The sequence below is a fragment of the Leptonychotes weddellii genome, chromosome 7 (assembly GCF_054177405.1).
Source record: "Leptonychotes weddellii isolate Sample4059 chromosome 7, ASM5417740v2, whole genome shotgun sequence".
NCBI lineage: Eukaryota > Metazoa > Chordata > Mammalia > Carnivora > Phocidae > Leptonychotes > Leptonychotes weddellii.
This window is the reverse complement of record NC_138375.1, coordinates 57082986-57103306: the sequence shown is the minus strand read 5'-3', so window position 1 is coordinate 57103306 and position 20321 is coordinate 57082986. Positions and strand designations below refer to the sequence as shown.

The following is a 20321-nucleotide window of genomic DNA, read 5'->3' as shown; positions in this document are numbered from 1 at the left end:
GGGTAACAGAATGCTCCACAAATGTAAAAGTCAGGGCCAGTAGTTTCACCATCTCCGCCACAGGTTCAGGTTTACCCAGTGCACCTGCGCCAGGGAATAGAAAGTCAGAAACCAGCAGCAGGTGTGCTCAGGTGAGATGGAAGAACGCCCCAGGAACTGCAGGTGCGGGCTTTCTCACGGCCATTCATTTCATCCCCCTGCCTCCAGGTGGGCACACAGCTCTCCAGGGAAGGCATTCCTGCCTCCAGGTGTGGGGGAAGGAAAGACCAAAGCAGGGCTTAGTCCATCTGTGTCCCTGCACCACCGTCCTAAGGCAAATCACGTTCACCGGTCACCTTCCTGATATATAGAAACCCAAGGGGGCGGGGGGGGATCGTGGGAGGGTGGGGCGAGGACAACCATTCAGTGAGATGACCAGGGCCCCTCCACGTGACCCACGGAAGACACTCCGACGACAAGCCGGCCTGGAGGCTGCAATTCCTGAAAATGCTCATCGAACAGCTTCTTGACTTGGACAGTCACCCAAGCGTAGAATTACTCAGAATATCTTTGCCCATTAAACTGCCCTTTTTTTTCTCTCTACAAAATCTGGCTGTTCTTCCCAAAATATTTTGACTGGAAATTTTTGAAATGTCTTGAATATATTTATGTGCAGTTCTTTGAAAAAAGGGGGATTTGCCCTATTCCACACTGCAATGTGCAGAGAAGGTCCAGAGCCCAAGAACCAGAAGCCATAAAGCTAGAATTACAGGAATGCCATCCGGAGGCCAGAGATACAAAGCAAGAGTGTCCTCCCCTCTGACCAATGGAAGTGGCCTCCCGAGACAGGGCCCAGCCCAAGAAAAGAAAACGCTGAGGAGAAGAGGTGAAATGAGCTGCATCTTAGGACAACAAAGAGCCTACCAGGTGAAAGTTCAGAGTTATTCCATTGACAAATGCTTCCTGAGAATCTCCTGAGTACGGAGGTGCAAGCACAGACCAACCGAAGGTGTGTGTAGACGCAGCCATGCTGGGTGGTAAAGCCCATGACCACAGGGGGGCTGGAGAGCTCAGGTAGGCAGCAGAAGGTCAACTCGGGCTGCCATTCCTGGCCAGGACAGACCCCCTTTGCAGTGCAGTTCACAAGCCTCCCTTCCCAGGTTTTTGGACCTCACGGTGACTATATGGAAGTTCCTGGAAAAGGGGGAATTCGGGACATTGATGACACAAGACGCTGGGGGGGTGGGGGAGCAGCAAATACAGAGTGCCTGGGACTTCCATGTTGCTCACCTGAGGTTATCACCCCCCTGAGAGACTTTCTGCCCTATAACCACTCCAAGACACTCAGCAAATAACACTTTTGGTTCTCCCCAAGAATCCTGCCATTTTGCCAGCTGCATGGAAGCTCTTATAAAACATGTCCCCAAATGTCTTGATTATGGAACTATGACAGATCGGCCCCTCTTCTCCAAGAGCAGGGAAGGGGCCAGCTTTGCAAGAGGTGGTTCCACTCAGCGCTGCCTCTGCACCACCTGAGACATGAGCTGTGATTCTCCAGAGTCCAGGAAAGAGGTATTTGGACTTCTTGGAACAGAGCAGGTTCCCTGGCTTCTTGAACTTAATGAGGAGTGAGACACTTAGCTTTGATCTCTGCCCCAAGCCATGGACGATCAAAATACTCTGGATTTGTACTTACATAGGTAGCTCCATTTTTAGGCAAAATTGCACAGAGCAACTAAACCAGTGTTGGCACCCCCCAGGTGTAGCATCCCTCAACTGCCCACACCCAGCCTCATAACTCTGTGCCTTGGCTCGTCAGCCCCAAAGCAGGACATTAAAGACTTATTGAGCTACATCTTTAATAATATTTTTAAAAATGTTTAAGAACCACCATAAAAATCCATTGGATGGCATTTTTTTCCACTTTGGCAAAACTAGAGTCATAGTCTATGTTATTACAAACTCAACCACAAGAGAAGAAAGTCAGCCAGTCACAATTTAGAAAATCACATTCCAATAGCATTAGAAGGGTATATTAGCTGAGCAGAGATGTGTCCAGTCACATCTGTCTTTTTCCATAGACTCTGCTCCCCCAGGCCACTATTGAGCAACCTGTCCCCTTTCCAAGCAGCCTCTGTATGCTGAATCACCTGAAGTGATTCTCTGTTTTCTCAAACCTACAGAGAGAGAGGCCTTGGACTTGATATAATTTGAGAAGCCCCAGAGATAGATCCCCGGACCTTCCACCCCTCTGCCAATTCAGAGATTCATTGGGGGGAGTGTTAACTCTAAAAGGTCCTTTATAAATGCAAGCTGCTCCTGGAAGGGATAATGCATTAAACCACACAGCCATTCACACTTTAGTATGAAGTAGGCTGATAAGAGCTCCCATTTATTAAGCATCTACTCTGGGCCTCACATTGAAGCAAGCACTTTAGACAGTCACTGAATCAGATTTTGAAGGAATTAAACATTATAAAATTTTGATGAGGGGAACATCTGGACATGTCTGTTAGCAAGGGGTGAGGATGGGGATGGAGGGTTTACGAACAAGACTGACACCACAAAGAGAGATAGAAGGCCAAGGGGGGCAGTAATGAACTCTTATGAGGAACTCAAGATAGTCTTCCCAGAGGTGACATTTCAGTGGAATTTTGAAGGACATGGAGTAGTTCAACAGGCAGCCAAGGCAAAGAATGGAATTCTTGGCAGAAGAAATGGCACGGGAAAGATCCAAGTGTATAAAATGACACCATGTATATATCAGCCTAAGTGCCTGCAGGAATACTCAAATGAAGAGAATTCAGGAAAGGTTTAGTAAACAGACGACTGACAAAGGTATGGAAAGATATAGGGAAACCACAAGAGATAGTGCAGGACTCGAGGGGCCGTACCACCCCTGGACTCAAAAGAATGAAGGCAGGAAGCAGTTACCTGAAGACAGAAAGAGAAAATTATATACAGCGGGCCACCTTAAGACAATCTGAGACTTCTAAGGCACACAGCCAGCCTGAGATGACCCCACAGAATGGGAGCCAAGGAAATACATACCTCCACCTCTCTCTCCCTTCCTCCTCAGATTCTCCTATGGGGCTCCCCAGCCAGCAAGCCCAATGGGAAGCCAGAGGGCAGGGCAGGGGAGCCTAGATGATGAACCCCAAGTACCAATCCCTGGGGCTTAGAGCTGGGCAGAGCAGAGTGGAGGGTGGCTCTGGAGTGGGGGCAACTGGAAAGTACCCAACAGAGTGTGTGAAATGTGGCTGGAGCACAGAGTATGCGTCAGGGTGAGGGGTGACGGAGGGACACGGAACAGGGATGTGACCACAAAGGAGCCCGTCTGTCAGGCTAAGGGTGAGTGGAAACCATTGACCCGAAGTGGTTATAGGGACGCTAGCCACTGTTGGCCTTTGCTGAGGACCCTGGGAACAGGCGTCCATCGAACAATGCCTGGCAGCCAGTGACTTCTAAGCTAAGCCAACACCTTCCCAAGCCTCCCAAGCTGTGCTCTGGAAGCCCACCCCAGCCGCTGTTGTCTCCTGGAACTCCCACCGCTGCAGACGAGAGCCTGGGAACGCAGAGAGGTGGTATCTGCCAGGGCTCCCGAAGCAAGCACAACCTAGAACATCTTGAACCAATTAAAACCAGTCTATGTCTTTTATTTATATTCCAGTCCACCTTTTTCCCCTTCCTCACGTGGAAAGAAAGCCCTGTGATGAGGAGCTCTGCAGGAACAGGTTTCCCAGAAAAACGAAAAATGTCTGTCTGCCTACCCCAAGGGACAGCTCCAGGCAGCCAGCCGGGAAGCCAAGTCAGTCCTGCCCTGTAAGGCCTCAGAAGAAAGACGAGCACCAGCCCCCTCTCATCTGGGAAACATTAAAAGCAATCTCTGAAGTGATTCATTAAAAGTCCTTCGGTGGCAGAAGACCATCACCCAGATGTGAAAATAAACACAGAGGGAAATTCCAGCATCAGAACCGTTTCAAGTCTTTAAACAAATGCATGGCTATTTCAGGGAAAGGAAGAGTCTTTTGACTGTCTTTCCAAGCCCACAGAATCCAAGTCAGCCTCTCTGCATCCAGCAGGCCAGGCAAATTCCCACGATGCCAGACTCTGAAAACTGAAAGCACTCACTTGACTCTCTGGGGCCCTTCCCACTTGAACTTCTCAGCAGCTTCCCAGCCAAGGCCAGTCACCCACACTTACCAAGCTTCTGGTGGTGCAGCCTTCAGCTCAGCCTTCATAAAGCATCAGAAATTAAAGTAGAAGCAACTGCTCGATTCTACTCTGGGGAAAATAAAAAACAACATAGAAAATAAATGGAACATGAATCAATATTAAGCAAAACAGTGTATACACTGACAAAAACATAGTAAAAATGGAAGAAAATGTGAGCATATTTGGGCACAGGTCACATATTATCGTGTCCAGTGTCTGGCAGAGTGGATGGTGCATGGTAGGCATTGGATAAACATGGAAGGAAGGAAGGAAGGAAGGAAGGAAGGAAGGAAGGAAGGAAGGAAGGAAGGGAGAAGGGGAAGGAGGGAGATTCTCCACCCATGAGAACCTTGTCCAGGAATCCAGGAGTTACTGAACTATCTACTTTACTTGGAGAAACCCAACAGAATCCCACCTTACCCCACTTTCTACCCATTAACTAGTAAGGACCAGAAAGAGGTAAGTTCCTTGAAGTGAAATTCAAATCCTTGCCATCAGAGAATATTAAACTGCACCCACGCACCTGGGATTTCTTTTGTTGTTATTATTGTGGTAAGATACACATAACACAAAATTACCATCGCAACTATATTTCATCGTCAAGGTCAATGGCGTTAAGCACACTGTTGTGCCACCATCATCACCATTTGTCTCTGTAACTCTTTTCATCTTGAAAAACTGAAACTCTATACCCATTAGCCAACAGCTCCCCATTTCCTTCCCGTCAGGCCCTGGCAACCATCATCCTTCTTTCCGTCTCTGGGAATTTGACTACTCTAAGCCCTTCATGTGAGTAGAAGCAGACAGTATTTGTCCTTTTGTGTCTGTCTTATGTCACTCAGCATCATGTCCTCCGGATCTGCCCATGCTGTAGCATGTGTCAGAATGTCCTTTCTTGTTAAGGATGACTAACCATCCACTGTACGTAGGTACCACATTTTCCTTATCCATTCATCCATCAATGGACACTCGTGTTGCTTCCACCTTTTGGCTCTTGTGAAAAATGCTGCTATGAACATGGGTTTACAAATATCTCTCGGAGTCCTTGCTTTTGATTCTTTTGGGTATATACACTGGGATTTCTTTTGAGCAGTGTAATTTCCCCTGAAAGGTGGAGGTGGGTAGAGGAAAACCCAGCATTCTTTGAGATGGAGCAAATGAGAGCTGTCAAATGACTGGAAAACATAGCAATTATGAACTTACGCACATTTAGACTTCTAACAGGACACTGGGTGCACAGAGAGTTTTGAACCTTGGGGAACCCCCTCTTCATCACAACCAATGCTCATTCCCAGTCTAAAGGACAGGGTTTGGAAGCCTAAGAGACCTGGGTTCAAATCTCAGGAGGAACCCTTATTAGGAAAGACTACTGAGAAAATATACAAGGTGCTGGCATATTGTAAGCACTCAGTAAACACTGTGTTTCCTCCATTCTAAGATCCCACCCCCCCTTTTCTCAATTTCACATTTCTACGATCACATTTCTGAATTCAGGGTGTACATCACCAGACACCAGCTTTATCATTACCTGTGAATTGAATGAACTCAGCCAAACTGCTCTGGAGAGATCACAGAATTTTCCCAAGAAGAGGGTGGGGTAAACGACCCCAACTTGAGAATGCCTAGCCCTCAGAGCTGGCCCATTCGCCTGCCAAAGGTCCCCATTCACCTCAGATGAAAAAAGGACTTCCAAAGAGTAAGTCCTTAGCTCAGCGCTCTATAGCAGAACTGTTCATAATGTGGCTGAGGAACAGACCCAACCGTGGAGCATAAGGGCTGAGGGCGAAAGTTCTGGAATCAGCAGTCCTGGGTGTGGCCTCAAGAAAGTCAGTTCACTTCTCCAAGCCTCCGCTTCCTCACCGGTAAGAGAGAAGCAGTACTACTACTACCCGCTAGGGGGGGCTGTGAGGAGAAGAGAGGATAGTGTTGTGCGGCGCTGGGCACGGAGCCCACCCCCAGTCAGCTGCGGGACCAGCTGAGGGGGGCCAGGTACCCTCCCCCCTCCGTCCTCAGCCATGTCTGCAGGAAAGCTTGCATCGTGCTCTGCCCCTTCTCCAAACTCTACCGTCAGCACCCTCCACATTTTCTTTCATCGCCTTCACAGCTTTGCATAAAGTTTAGGAGGAATACAAAGAAGCTCATTCCCCCACTTATCCACCTAATCCATCAAGCCACACACCCATCCAACATTTATTGAAGGCCTACCCTCTGCCAAGCCTGACGTAGCCACTGGGAACCAAGAGACGAATGGAACAAGCCTCTTCTCCACAGGAAGTCCCAGTGGCGTTGGGAAGGCACAGAAGTAATGGGCAGAATGACAGACACTTACTTAGGGCGATGTGTTAGGCATGGCTTCAGCCCCCTGGCGCGATCGGTTCCATTCTCCTCACACCCCACAAAACAGTACTGCTCTGATCCTGTTTTACAGATATGGAAACTGCATAGGGACCATAATGTGCCCCAGATCACAAAGCTGTTAAGTTTAGCCTCTCAACTGTCGGAACCTAACCCTAATGGGAGTCCTGGGCAGAGGTAGGGGGTCGGGCTCGAGGGCATAAAAGAGGGTGTCCAACAGTTCCCCAGAATCAGTGGGCCACCAACTGCTGTGGAGCTTCCACACCTGGAAGGCTGACATATGGGGAACATATAGATCATACTCCTGGGCATGGTCCCTCACAGTCACCAAGTCAGCTCACTGAACCTTCAAGAGAGCCCTGTGAAGGGGATCTAAGCCGTCCCCACTTTGCAAAGGAGTAATGTGAGGCTCAGTAGGAAGTGTTGTAGCCAACTCAAAGCCAAGGATGCCCAGCACACCCGCCTGTCAAAGGCCCCTACTCAGCTCAGATGAAAGAATTACTTCCAAAGGGAACCTATTTCTCCCAATCCTGCATGCTTGCCAAAAGCAAGGGAGCTGGACTTGCGTTCAGTCTCATTGTCTCCCTCCAGTGAAAAACCCACATAGCAGGGTCCCTTTCTTTATTCTCTGCCCTGGTGTCCCCTCCTCAACGTAGCCACACTGACCGCCCTATCTAAAACCGCACGCCATGGCTTACCACTGGCCTTCCCTGCTCCATTTCTCTTCAGGACACTTAATGGTTATCTGGTATCATAATAGATATATTTGTTTAGTATCTGTTTCTCCCCAACTAGACCATAAGCTCCGTGAGGACAGGAAACTTGTCCATTTTGCTTTTCACCGTACCCTGACAACTAGAACAGCTTCTGGTGCATTATAAGTGGTCAGTGTGGTTTAGGTCAATGAATGAATGAACAAATGAATGGAAGTGGGTTCAGGAATTACCTTGTCTAAGAAGCTAGAAACAAGGACCTGGAACTCACTTGGGACACCTCCCCCGCCCCCCTCCCCAGGTATAAAGTTCCCCTAGGCTTAGCCTCAGGCTAATAGGAACATTTGATCTCTTGCCTTCTCCTTCCCAGCGCTCTTCCCTATCAAGGACACTGTCCTAGGTGTCACGCCCAGAAGGAGCCCCTCAGTTCAGGGACCTGCTTGGATAGTACCCCACAGCCTCATTCCAGATCTCTCTTACTCACCCCTTGCCTCACACACTTACGCTGCCCTCCTTCCACCCCAAAATCATACCAAGCCCAGTTTATTTCCTCAGGTACCTTGTCATCCTGCCAACTCACGCATGCTAAGGTACTGAGGAATAAGAACAGGTCACAGATGGGACTTTTAAAGGGCGCCTTCTAGTGACAAAATAGTAACAGACCAGAATGGCTAATTGCAGGAGTTCCGGGCCTCCAGGAAACTGACGATGCCTCACCAGACACAGAGTATCACCTGCGGATGCTAGTCATTCATTCATGCCTCCATGTGGCACTTGAGCTTTTACTGAGCACCTTCTGCCTGCCAGGAAGTGTCCTGTGTGCTGAGAACATGAGAGTGAGCAAGACAGTCAAGGTCCCTGCTCCCAGAAAGCCCACTGTCTAGTTGAGAAGACAGAGCAACCAGCAAAGACCTTGCCAAGGAGCTTTAACTCTCCGTCTTAGTACTACAGTAGAGGGTGTAAACCTATGAGGGGACCAGAGGCAGCTACCCAAAGGATGGGAGGTCAAGGGACCCGCTGGAGAAACTGTAGTCTCCACTGGCTGCTGGCAGCTGACCAGGAGTTCACCAGGGAACCGAGGGGATGTGGGCATTCCAGTATCTGCAATGGTGTGGAGGTCTGAGAGGGTGCAAGCAAGGTCGGCCCTGGGCCCACCTTCTGAGTGGCTGATGCTCAGCACAGCCAAGGCACGTGGGCCAGGCAGTGGGAAAAAGCAACAGGCCAGGGTGTCCTTGGAACTGGGGGAACCAGCAGTTCCTCCCCCACTTTGGAATGTTAGAAATCAAGTCTGTGTTCCCGGGGTTCTCTGTTGTCTATGCAATTGTCCAAGTTCACCATCATAACAACACAAGAAGCAAATCAGCTGTCTCTGCACACAGTCTACAGTGCCTCCTTGACGCTGGCATGTCCAGGGAGCTGTTTCAATATTCTGCTGTTCCTTCCTCTGCCTGTCAAGGGAAAGCAAGCCCTCAGCATTAACTGCAACAATTGCAGGTGACCTGAGAGTTTTCTTTGACCTGCCAACTAAGGTAAGTGCCTTTTTGCAGATACCCAAGACTTTACTTTTAATTCATCTTGAACCCAACTTTCCTTCCCGGGCACTACCTCCAACATGCACAGTTGCCCAGTGGAAAGAATCATAGCACTTTCCTTTTCTGACTTTCTCTGATACAAGCTTCCAGCAACCGTCAGAAAAGGAGGCAAGTAACATCCGTGGTGGAGACAAGCCTATGAAATTAGTTCAAACATACAGCAAGGCACTGTACTCACTACAGACAGACACATGCTGTTCCATGGACAAGGGCCCAATTGTGACTCACCAAGCATAATGGGACATTGTTGAAAGTGTTGGGAACATGAGAATTCCCTCACTGCCCAATTTGGGTAATGCTGGAGCTACATTTGCCTCCAGAACTGAAGTCAGACAGACTCAACCCAACTTCCAATTGCCAGGCCTAAAGACCATGAGGCCACCATGTTTTTATGCTGACTTTTGTTAATGGGAGTCACTTCCCAAGTTGTGTTTAAGGGTCAACTTCTCATCTGCATGTGCAAGAGAGATGACTGCTTTGACAAATGCCCCAAACTCTGACTGGAGGGCCCTAGATCACATGAGAGGCGGTTTTAAAGAACTTCACACCGGGGCTCTGCACTATCAAATAGATTGGTGGGAAGAAGAAAAAGATGCCCATGATTCGGTGTGAGGAAGCGATATGGCAGGCATGTGTAGCAACTATCTGTCTAGAACACATAAGAGCTCTCACTTCTTGGGTATCTATGATAGGCCAGGCAATGTTCAGTGCTTTACATGCATGACTTCATTTCCTTTCCACATCTATAAAATATAAGCAGGTCACATAAACCTCATCTTACAGAAGGAAGCTAGCATCTGAGAGGTGGCTATGTCACAAAGCTAGTGATGTGCACACCTAATTTGAACTCAGGTCGGAGGGACCCCTGAGGTTGTGCTCTCTAAGCCAACACACTATGCCACACGACAGGACTGTGGGGCAGGAAATGGGGTGGTGGCTGAGTGTTATTTATTGCATGGAGAGTGGTATCACCTTAGCCCTGGATAAGGGCAGCACGAGAATCCGGATGCACAATCCCAGGCCCTGAGCTCCTCTCTGCCATGATCCTTTTTGCCTGTCTCTAGCAAAGCTCTTGTCACATAACTCAGCACTAAGATGGTTTGTTGGAACACTGTCTCCCCCACCATATCCTGCGTCTACCAGAACAGGCCCTCCATTGTACTCTTTGCATCTGCCACAACACCTGGAGCTGTGCTTGCACTCCAAACATTTTCGTGGGACCACATGAATCAGAGGGATAGATGGCTGCCAAGATGCATAAATAACTCAGACGATCTGGTTCAAGTCCAAGCTCAGCCACTGGCTAGTTGTGTGGCCTTGAGCAAGTAACTTCATACCACCGGGCCTCAGTTTCCTCACCTGCACCATGAAGAGGTTCACTCACAACTGTATCAGCCAAATGTGAGGCAGAGTCCACAGGTGGAATGCAAATGAACACTCTTTAATTTTATTTCATTCAAACTGATACAGATTTATTTTTCTGCTTATAAAAATGTAACTAGCTCATCAAGCCCTTAAAGTTTTCCTTTAAAATGAGATAGAGTTTCTTAAAAAGTTAATTTTAAGAATCTGTTTTAGGGGAGGCGGCGGGGGGGAATGGGTGAAATAGTTGAAGGGGATTAAAAGCACACTTATGATGAGCACTGAGTCATGTACAGAATTGTTGAATTACTATATTCAACACCTAAAACTAATATAACATTGTATGTTAGCTAGACTGGAATTAAAATTTTTAAAAAAGAAATTCACTCTTTCCAAAACTGCAAAAAAAAAAGAAAAGAAAAAAGAATCTATTTGATCATGTCTATTAGTACTTAAATATTACAAATAACTGTGAAAGTGACACATGGGAGAGTGAGGTTCGGATATCAGGTTAGCTGATCTTTAACATTGATGCCTCCATTTCCCAGAAAGGGGCTGAGTAGAGGGCGGTGGGATGGATCAAGGCAAATCCCACCCCGCCATAAGAAAAACAGCTCTCCTGAACCCTGGTCTATGCACAGACGGAAGCCAGAAGCATCCCCATTGTGCATGAAAGAACCAGACATATGTTTCCAATGTTTGCCAGGAAAACTACTCAAATGAATACAGCTTCCCAGGAAAAGCAAACCAAAATCAAATTAAGATGGAGGAATGGCATCCCCACATTTCCTTTATGCCCACTGTGTAATTTTCTTCTAGCTGAACATCCACTAAGATTTTCCCCCTTTCTTTCAGATGTGGAGGCTAGAATGTGACTTCTTGGGGACTGCTACCTGGGGACATTGCATGAAGACATATAAAACAAAGCAGCAGTTCAAGGAGATTTCCCAGCAGAGCAAGAGTAATGAATACCATTTGTTAAGCAAGTTCTATGTATGTGCCAGGCACTGGGCTAGGCACTGTCTGTTCATGATCTCACCAAGTCCTGCTTGGGGCTTCCTTAGGTAGGCGTTACAGCTTCCATTTTACAAGTGAAGAAACTGAGGTTAGGGTGAAGGCAGGACATGTGACTTGCCAGAAATCCGATAACTAATAAGTAGCAGAGCTAGGATTCAAGCCCAATTCTCACAGTGGGTCTGATTCTCACACCCACACTTCTCCCAGACCTCATCACATCCCCCATCCCAGATGGTACACAGCCTACCATCTACCCCAACCCGGTTTCTGGAGGGTCCTCTCAGTCTGTATCCCTGGATGCCGAGCCACTCCCTTCTCTCAGCCCTTCTCCTCAGGCTGGCGTGTGCTCCTTCCTCACTCCTCCTCCAGGTGAATTTGTCTCTGTCATTCTAGAACCAGGCTATACTCTTCTTTCTCTAAGAAGTCTTCCCAGCCTTCATCCACATGACTGTCTATTTCTGACTTCCCATGACCTGAAAGGTGTTCAATTTGTCCCTTGAAGATCAGAAGAGGTGATGGGTTTCAATGCTGTTCCTACCCAAGTTCAAGAGCACAGCTACCATCTCTCTAGGTGCCGAGACCCCCTGCCCTCTATTTCCAGGGGCTACAGGTGTGATGGGCCTTGAAAGAATGGGGGTGTCCACACAGGGCTGTTTAGATGGGACTTGGCAAAGTCTCCAGGCTCAGGTGAGTGTTGTTCTGATTGATCCACAGGTGTCCCAAAGGCCATAGGTTCAAGTGACTAGACAAAGAGCTTTCGGGACTCCCCTGTGGGCATCGGATCAGCTCCCAAGCTGCCCCTGACAGTCTCTCACTGCTGACCTTCCCCTCTCTGCCTGGACCTCAGTCAGGTCCCCCATCTTATACTATGCCCCATACCCACTCTTTGCCAGTCATCCCTCCAGCCCGGGAACACCCTTGTGGTCTGGGGTGGGGAGAGGCCCGTGAGGCTGTTCCTTATTCCTCATTCTAATTGTAAGGTTAAAGAAGTAATAAATCCACCTGAGCTTGAATCACACTGCATTCTACCTGTGTAACTCGGTCAAGTTTCTTAACCTCTCTGTGTTGAAGTCCCTTCATCCAGAATGCAGCTATTGTGTGAGGAGGACAAGAGTTCACACACACACACACACACACACACACACACACACACACAGAGCTCCCAAAACAGGGTTTGGCACATGGTAAGCACTCCATAAATGTTTGCTGTGGTTATTACTTCTTGTGCTTTTTAGTCCCACAATTAAAACCGGCTTCTCTTTATGTGTGGCAGCCTCTGTCTGACCCAAGGAGAAGTCACAGAGGGAGAAGTAGGAAGAAAGTAACACAGAGGTGGCCTCTGAATGTTGCCATCTCTGGACAGCTGGCATCCAACTGGACATCCAAGCAGCACCCCAGGCTGCACGGAGTCCGGAGCAGGAACCAGGAGAAGCTCAGGGGCTTGGCCCAGGACTCCCCAACTCTCACAGCCATGGAACCCGCTCAGCCGAGTTCAGCAAGATCTCCACATCACACAGGGCCCTGGATGATATCTGAGACACAGGTCGTGACCACCTTGAACATCATTTCCTCGTGTGTAAAATCAGGATTCTGGTAATAACAACCTCCAGGAGGAGCTGTGAAAATGAGCTGGATGAATATACATGAAGAACTTTGAAGAGTGCCTACATACAACCCTCCCCAATGCTAGAGCTTATCATTATCTCGCTAATTCTTATTTTCTTCTTTGTGCCTTTCTGCATTTTCCACTTTCTATGATGGATATGTGCTAATTTTACAACTAGGGAAATAGGGAGAAACAGCATGTTTTAAAGAAAAAAACAATTAAAGATAGACTACCAGTGCTGCGGATATGAAGAAGGGCAAGGATATACCCAGTTGAGGATAACTCAGGGAGAACCTCATGGAGGCAAGAGCATTTGAGATGGGCTTTCAAACACAGAGTCTTATTAAGTGGCAAGAGGATTCCTTGCTGCACCATTGTGAGTCAAGGAACAGAGAAATTACCACTCATGAAAAAGATGTGAGGAGAGAAAACCCATCAATGCCAGCAGGAGAGGCAGGGAGAAGGTCTTAAGAGGGGCATAATTTCCAGAATGCCTACTATTCTGGCCAAAAAGGAGGCCAGAGATAGAAAGTGAATATAGAGAGACCTCTCTGTGTTACTGATGTAGGCTTACAATTGGTGCTGGAAAACAAACTGATCATTTACAAGGTTCCCCCTAAAACCATGGGGGAAATGGTGATCAAGTAAGACAGGCCAATATACACAAGGGTAGTAAGAGGGGGAAAGGGAGACAGGAAAAGGAAGCCCATCGAGGTTTATCCTCACACTCAAAGAAGCAACAGAACTATATTCACCCCTTCCTGAGACCATGTAGAGAACCCTAATCTCCTCAGTATCAGCCCCAAGGTCCATCACTAAATGAGGGTCAATAATCCTCTGGGTAATGCACCACCTCCTGGAGCCCTAGAGCCCACTGCTCCCTGCTCTGCCAAGGGAGCCTTTATGGGACAGAGAACAAAGCATGGGACTTGCCTTTACAAAAGCATCAAAACCTGGAGAAATGAAAAACCAAGCCAGCTGTTATAGGCAAGGAAGTTAGAACAAACACATTTCTATTTTTTCTCATCTTTTTTAAAGTGCTCCTCCAATCTTATATAAGCAAATCAGTAGACAGTGGCATTTCAGAATGGGAAATCCCACTTCTGCCACCCCAAAGCAGTGTAACTCCAGGGTAGGTGCCTCCTTCCCTGGAGCATGAGTTCCTTTGTCCGTCCAATGGAGGAATGACACAGACCCTATAAGGTGGTTGGGAGCTTTAGAGAAAGTGAATGCATGGTCAAAGTCAGCCCTCGATAAGGACCAGCAATCTATGCTTTCAAAAAGTCAGAGAGAAAGACAAGCATGCACAAAAATGCACACAGAGTAGCTCCTCTGAGCTGGAGAGCAAAAGCTGGAACTGGGGTATTATGCTGAAGTCCTTAATTCCTCTAGATCTCTGCTAGCAAGTGCCCTGGCCAGGGATGGGCTTTCAAGTTGCAAATAGTCTCTTTTCCTAAGCTGTATAACAGGAACTGGAGGTTCAGTGTGGAGCTGGGCACGCAGAGCATTGGGGCTGATGGGCCACACACTGGGCCCAGCCCCTTGGGCAAACCTTAAGCAGTTTGTGTGTTCTCCCTCTGGTACTGGGCAAGAAGAAAAGACCGCAGACATCCATCTGCAGCTCTGGACTAAGAAAGGCGTGCAACATGCCTGCTTCAGGGCAGCTAGCAAGAGATCCGGGGGACTCTGAGCTCAAAAAACTAATTCTACAGGAAGCAGAGATAATTTAAGAAAATGATGCCTATTAGCCCAGACATTTGAGAACATGCCTGATTCTTCCTGCCCTGTGCCCATCTTCCAAGTCAGAAAATAAGCACAAGAGCTTGACAACTGAGGAATAGCCATTCTATCTGGGAACTAAAAGGCTGCTTCTATGAATTCAAATGAGGATCTCTACTGTCTAGCCTGAGTCCTTCTGGACTCAGTAACGACCCAGAACACACTGCTTGCAATATGGCCTTCTTTCACCCATCCTCCTGGGCAAGGCAGCCAGGAGCCAAGTTCTCCCTCGCTTCACCACGTAAAAGGCTGTCAAAGTAGCACCAGTATATTCTATGCTCTCTGCTTAATTCCATCTTCATTCAGCAAAATCCCCTGATACTGTTAATTTGCTTTGAGACCCAGTGGAGGAGAGTAAATGAGCCACTTATACAAAACAAAGTTAAGGTGGCATTAGGTGAGAATGACCAAGGCCACTGCTGCTCGTCATCCTGGGCTTGTCACGCCCCAGGAGAGTAATCCAAAGTGGGGGACGCTGAAGACACTGGCCTCTCAGGAAATACAAGTTTAGGATAAATACAAGAAAGCATGGCTTCTCATAGCAAGTGGGTGGTACACCCTGGAAACAGTCAATGCTTTTTAAATGTTCAAATAAATTCATAGATGACAGATCCAGAAGGGATTGTGAAAGGAACCTAGAACAGGCAATGTGTTTATAAATTAACACAATGACTAAAACGGATTGGCTTCCCTCTTCCCCACAAAAACAATATTGCTGTGGCAAGGTTACAAAGCGTTCCTAACTCTGGACTTCACAATAATTAAATCATAAGTATGACTCAATATGTCAGGAAAGCAAAGATATCACAACCATAAACCTTTACAATAGTTTGCCATGTTAAGAATTTATACGGCATGCCCGATATGATGGACACTGCTGCATCAGTCGCGTTAATTATATGAAAAGTCCCATTTTACTCTAAACCATACAAAAAACTAAAAAATACAATGCAACTGCACCACCAACTTAACCTACAGCCGATGTGTTAGCTATAATACACATCACATGAGCACCACTTTGACTCAACTTCTTAATATGTGAGAGTTGTGGGAAAAATAATTTTTAAAATTCTGGTCTCTTTTGGGGGTGCCTGGGTGGCTCAGTCATTAAACATCTGCCTTCGACTCAGGTCATGATCCCAGGGTCCTGGGATCGAGCCCCGCATCAGGCTCCCTGCTCGGTGGGAAGCCTGCTTCTCCCTCTCCCACTCCCCCTGCTTGTGTTCCCTCTCTCGCTGTGTCTCTCTGTCAAATAAATAAATAAAATCTTTAAAAAATATTAATAATAATAAAAATAAAATAAAATTCTGGTCTCTTTTGAAGATGATGCAGGAAAAACTACATGGGTGCCCTCAGTTGTCCTTGAGACGTTGTCCTGCAGCAGGGAGGGGCATTCAGCATCAGCCCCCTGCCTCAGAGTCCCACTCCCACTCTTAAGTGGGAGTCCCCACCCTGATAGTGGTGAGCATACTAGTAGCCATGTCTCTCCTCCCTCTTAGAAATCCTTGAATAATATTCCATTGTATACAGGATGAATACCCACCAGTTGCATCTACATGGATGGAACTGGAGGGGATTATGCTAAGTGAAATAAGTCAAGCAGAGAAAGACAATTATAATATGGTTTCACTCATATGTGGAATATAAGCAATAGCACGGAGGACCATAGGGGAAGGGAGGGCAATCTGAAGGGGGAGAAATCAGAGAGTGAGACTATCGACCCCCGGAAACAAACTGAGGGTTTCAGAGGGAAGAGAGGGGTAACAGGGTGATGAGTATTAAGGAGGGCACATGTTGGGATGAGTGCTGGGTTTTATACGTAACTAATGTATCACTGAACACTACATCAAAAACTAATGATATATTATACAGTGGCTAACGGAATATAATTAAAAAAAGAAAGAAAGAAAGAAATCTCTTGAAGATTCCCCAGCCTTAGCTTGGATGCTTCAAATGCTAGAGCACTCACCACAAGACAGATCCTTCCATTGAGTCAGATACCTAGCTCCCCATAGTTCTAATCTGCTTTCCTGGGAACAAAGACATCGAGCTTATCTTCCTTTTGTAACCCAGGACATGCCAGTTAAAATGCTGTAGCATCAAGAAAACACGCAGCTCAGTGAGGATAAAACAACACTAAGGAGATTTATAGACTTGCCCGAGAGGCAGCCCCTGAGTGGGGCGTGGGCTTGTGTGGGGGAGGGGGATTGATCTAGTGGCTCTGCCATCATCCAGGGCTGGATGACTTTGTGGTTACAGGGTGGCTGCCAACAGCCAGCAAAGCTACCTGCTTTCTTGCTTACTGTTGAGGGGAGGGGCAGACAGAGAGCTGGCCCTTTCCTGAACCCCCTCCATCAAAGCACAGACTTACTTTCCTAGAAGCCCCTACCAAACCCCTCCCTGCATTTCATTGGCCTGAAATGTCTTATATCTGCCATCTCTAAGACAATCACAGAGGCAAGGGGGATGGGACATCCATGACTGGCTTAGCTATAGATCAACCAGGGTCCATGCAAGCTGTGGGTCAATCTACCAAGCCCCCTCCCCCTCCCCCCACTCCTAGTGTTACACAATGGGAGAAGGGTGTGGTGAATGTCGGAGAGACAACCACCATAGGTCCACTCTATGGTTCTTCTCCTTTTTTGGTTGAAAAATCCAGTCCCTTCCCCTGATCCTCCGCAGATAGGCCCCCAGGGCCACTTGCGGTCTGGCTGCCCTCTCCAGCACTCAGCCCGCGGGGAGCCACTCTGCCTGTGTCAGTACCCTGGGCATCTAGAAACCCTGGCTAAGCCTGACCTGTGACTGTCACAGTCATGCCATGCTGGGCGCTTATACTGGATGAGTCACCATGAGCTTCAGTGGCGCCTGGGTTTGGATTCCTGCTCTACCACTTACTGGACATATAACCCTGAGTAGGTGATTTCACCATGTTCACCCTTGGTTTTCTCATCTGTAAAATGGGAATAATAATAGTACCTACTGTATTGGGATTATCTTCAAGAGATAAAGCACGTACAGTCTGAACCCACTCTGTGGTGGACAATAAATGCCTCGCAGATCTTGGTATTATCATTACTAATAATAAGTTCGTTCTCTCCCATCTGGTACCAATATCAGCCTCCAAGTGCACAGAAAAGTAGAGGCTTTCTGTGCCTCCTTTGCTCACACCAGATCCAGAAATGTGATCCTTGCCATCTGCGGACACCCAGCTGTGCAGAAGGCCCCACATTCTCTGCAGGAGAAATTTGCTCTCTGTCCTCCAAGAGCCCTCTCCTCCCTCCCTCCACCTGCTCTGCCTCTGCCCCCCGCCCCCCAGACTCCCGATATGTAACAGGACTACACAGAATGGCTCCGTCACAACAGAAATACCCATTTACAGTAACTGTGCCTTTTTTTCTGCTACTGCAGTTGCCAATCTGTGCCTCCATTACTCAAATGTAACAGGCTCACTTCGGCAATACTGACGTTAATTGTAAGGAAAAAACTCAGAGCTCTGGAAAGATCATTTCAGTAGTAACCATTCATCCTGGAAAACATTCAGCCTTCACCAGGACCTAAAAAAGAAAAATAACTACCACACTCTATTTCTTTGCAAGTGTTTCTATGGTATATGAGCTTCTTATGGTGATTGTGGATATTGACATTTTTAAGCAGTTTAAAGAAATTTGCCAAGGCAGGAATCAGAGGGGAAATTGCCTGCCCAGCGACTGTTTCCTCCTTGGGGTTAAAAAATGGGTCACGTCTCAAATCTTAACACTTCCTTCCCTTCCGGGCTGAGAATTCCTGTTGCTTGGGAACTTTCTTGAGCCCCACCCCCAATCTGTCCAGCACCCTCTTGCTTTGGCCTGTCCCCTGGGTTCTGTCCAATTTCCCTGATTCAATCTCATTCTGCCTACCCCTCCAGACAGTCCCCTTAGCCAGATTGGCTTTCTGGCTGTTGATTTGGCTCTCCCAGCTCACCTTTGGCCCCATGCTCTGCAGCCCTCTCATCAGGCCTCTCCCAGCCCTGGACTCAGCTGACCCTTACCTTGATCACCTGCCTATCCAGCAGGAGGCTCCGGACAGGTAAGAGTGAAGACCATCCCATTACACACTAAGTGGAGCAATACCTGAGGAGATCTGGGCACCCATCTCAACCCTGATTCTGATCTTAAGGAGAAAACTCAAGCTCTTGCAAAACCACCCCTTTATCACCATCACCATCAGACACAGAAAGGACTGAATGGGCCATGAAGCTAATTCTGTGCAGGACGCCTGACACAGATGAGTTCTCATGAAGGAAACATATGGAAGATCGGACAATTGTTTCCATTTCTTTTCCCCTCCCTCTGCCACGTGGCCTTGCCAAGCAGGGTGACACAGAGAGCACATCCTCACCGCACTGACACTGGGCTTGCCTATGTGCTTTGCTTTGGCCAAGGTAATTTTAGCAGATGTGACACAAGAGGAACTCTCCCAGGATTTGCACAGTTTGGTTTGCCCCTTTACATTTCCATGATCCGCCATGAGAAAGCATGCCCCAAGTAGCCGCTAGTCCAAAGAGACTTGGACTCAACCAGCAGCCTGGAGCCAAGCTGTCAATCCCAACCAAGACCCAGTCAACCCCAGACTCATGAGCAAGAAAATAAATGTTTGTAGTTGTCTGCATGCTGCAAAACCCCAAACAGAACAGCCATCACCCAAAAACATCCTTTTTTTTTTTTAATTTTTATTTATTTATTTGAGAGAGAGAATGAGAGAGAGAGAGCATGAGAGGGGGGAGGGTCAGAGGGAGAAGCAGACTCCCTGCCGAGCAGGGAGCCCGATGCGGGACTCGATCCTGGGACTCCAGGATCATGACCTGAGCTGAAGGCAGTCGCTTAACCAACTGAGCCACCCAGGCGCCCAACCCAAAAACATCCTTACTAGCATCCTGACCACAAGGCTCCTTATTGCCCCAAATCAGGAGGTGATTGCAAACAACACAATTTAAAGGCAACATATGGAACTGGAGAAAATATCTGCAAACCACATATCTGATAAGGAGTTAATATCCAAAATATGTACAGAAATCATACAGTCCAATAGTTATTAATAATCCAATTTAAAAATGGTCAAAGGACAGGCATCTGGGTGGCTCTGTTGGTTAAGCATCTGCCTTCAGCTCACAGCATGATCTGGAGTCCCGGGATCGAGTCCCGCATTGGGCTCCTTGCTCAGTGGGGAGTCTGCTTCTCCCTCTGCCCCTCCCCGCTGCTTGTGCTTGCACGTGTGCTCTCTCTCTCTTTCAAATAAATAAATAATACAATTTTTTAAAAAAATGGTCAAAAGACCTGAATAAACATTTTTCCAAAGAAGACATTCAAATGGCCAACTGGTACATGAAAAGGTTTTCAACATCACTGATCATCAGGGAAATGCAAATCAAAGCCACAATGGGGTATCACCTGACACCTATTAGAATGGCTATTATCAAAAAAACAAGAGATAACAAGTGTTGGCAAGGATGTGGAGAAAAGAGAACCCTTGTGCACTGTTTGTGGGAATGCAAACTGGTACAGCCACTGTAGGAAACAGTTATGAAGATTCCTCAAAAATTTAAAAATAGAATTATCATATGATCCAGCAACCCTACTTCTGGGTATATATACGAAGGAAATGAAATCAATATCTTGAAGAGATACCTGCACCCCCATGTTCACTGCAGCATTATTCACAGTAGCC

At 47.4% G+C, this 20321-nt stretch overlaps 1 long non-coding RNA gene across 2 annotated transcripts in view; it reads right to left on the bottom strand.

Annotated features, from left to right (window-relative positions):
* The window catches only part of LOC115942561 (uncharacterized), a 203924-nt gene that overhangs the window by 74245 nt on the left and 109358 nt on the right, over positions 1-20321 (bottom strand). For both annotated transcript variants that reach the window (XR_014146996.1, XR_014146995.1), the window contains one exon: positions 4183-4263. This is a non-coding gene — a long non-coding RNA (uncharacterized LOC115942561). The remainder of the gene's footprint in view (positions 1-4182; positions 4264-20321) is intronic.